The sequence below is a fragment of the Arachis ipaensis genome, chromosome B04 (assembly GCF_000816755.2).
Source record: "Arachis ipaensis cultivar K30076 chromosome B04, Araip1.1, whole genome shotgun sequence".
In the NCBI taxonomy this organism is placed as follows: Eukaryota; Viridiplantae; Streptophyta; class Magnoliopsida; order Fabales; family Fabaceae; genus Arachis; species Arachis ipaensis.
The window spans coordinates 129,572,446-129,572,699 of record NC_029788.2 but is presented as its reverse complement, the minus strand read 5'-3'; positions in this window follow the sequence as shown (position 1 = coordinate 129,572,699).

Here is a 254-nt window from a genome sequence, read left to right as displayed (position 1 = left end):
GGAAATCTTAAATATAAATATTTTGAGAAAAACTCAAAATAATCCTAACAATTATTTCGAAAGACAACAAAGTTTTTGACAAAAAAAAAAATTAATTCGACCTCTGACAATTATTTTAAAAGAACAACTAGATTTTTGTGCTAAAAAAAGTCAATATTATTTTTTTTGACACAGGGACTAGTCAGTCACAAAAAAAATCAGAGATTAAATTGGGTGTTTTTTTTTTGAGATTTCGTTGTCCTTTCAAAGTAATT